This window comes from Sinocyclocheilus rhinocerous, unplaced genomic scaffold, assembly GCF_001515625.1.
Source record: "Sinocyclocheilus rhinocerous isolate Xijiao unplaced genomic scaffold, SAMN03320098_v1.1 scaffold6660, whole genome shotgun sequence".
Classification (NCBI taxonomy): domain Eukaryota; kingdom Metazoa; phylum Chordata; class Actinopteri; order Cypriniformes; family Cyprinidae; genus Sinocyclocheilus; species Sinocyclocheilus rhinocerous.
This window is the reverse complement of record NW_015660003.1, coordinates 15,845-17,077: the sequence shown is the minus strand read 5'-3', so window position 1 is coordinate 17,077 and position 1,233 is coordinate 15,845. Positions and strand designations below refer to the sequence as shown.

Sequence of the window (1,233 nt, the reverse complement as noted above, 5' to 3'; positions counted from 1 at the left end):
AGAAAAATAATTTTGAAAGATAATTTTAAAATAATTTTGAAAATATTAAAAATATTTATAATAATTATAGTATAATCTATAATAATAGATGCAACCAATTTTACTCATTGAGAGGTTTATTATTGAAGGAATAATGATCTCACAGAGATCAGGATTAAAAGATGAAAGAGTCCCTGAGGATCTGACCAGACTGTAGTGTGGATGGATGGAGTCTGTGATCATGATGGTGTTGTGTTTAGCCGCTGCTGTCTCGGGGATGCTGTGTGTTCTTGAGAACATGCTGAAGTTTCATCAGAATGAAGGTTTACAGGTCCGTCTGGATCACGTGAGACTGGAAATCACAAACATAATCAGATTATCTTCATTGTTTTGGATTTGTTTTATGTTCTCAATCTATAACACATTCTGTCGTTTACACACATTCACACATCTGTAAACTTTCATCTTACAGAAAATCTGATGAATCTGTCTGAATGTGAAACTTTAAGACAGGTGTGTGAAGACTAGAATTTCCATAATGAACAAACACTTACAGTCTGGTTTTATTTTCTTCATACTGTCACATCTAACAAGCGTCCGTCTGCTTTTCTCTTGTGTTTCACTGGTTTGTGTCTCATTTCTGGCCTCCATTTTTCCGTCTGTCCTGTTGTTTTTTTTCCTATCTGGTTTCTGATGCTCCAGCAGTTTTCTCCGTGTTATCTCATTTCTACACTCCATCTCTATCTGTTAAATCACACAGATGTCATGAAGAGTTTAGTTGAAGCCAGTGGGTTTAGTTCAAGAGCAAGTTCAGTTTATATCATCCATGTGACTAAAGCAGTAACAGAAAATAGTCAACAGTAGGCATGTAACCATTCACTCAAATCAGTGCAATAGAATTCATGATACTGATTTCACAATACAATTTTCTCACAATTCTTGTTTTAACAAAATGAGGTTTATGACAAATTGTAAATGAAAAGGTGTCCTTTTATTATTTCTCAAACAAAATGCTGCACATTTCTTTGTGAAATTGAAATGTCAAAAAGCAAAAATAAAGTGAAATATTAAAACAAATCCCAAATCAAATAAAAAATAAAGAAAGACATTTCTTCATATAAACAAACTAAGGCTTTGTCTGTGCGTATTGATTAAAATCTGATTGGTTAATCACCACCTTGTTCCAGGGTCAACAAAGATGTTGATCCAGGAACATGTAACACTTGGTAAAATCAGGTTCTGCATGCTAGAACT

At 33.7% G+C, this 1,233-nt stretch overlaps 1 long non-coding RNA gene across 1 annotated transcript; it reads left to right on the top strand.

Moving 5' to 3' along the window:
• The first annotated feature begins 228 nt into the window (after nucleotides 1–228).
• On the top strand, nucleotides 229–492 carry LOC107724768 (uncharacterized). The gene is made up of 2 exons (XR_001638049.1): nucleotides 229–310; nucleotides 452–492. It is a non-coding gene; the product is annotated as an uncharacterized LOC107724768 (long non-coding RNA).
• The last annotated feature ends 741 nt before the right edge of the window (nucleotides 493–1,233 follow it).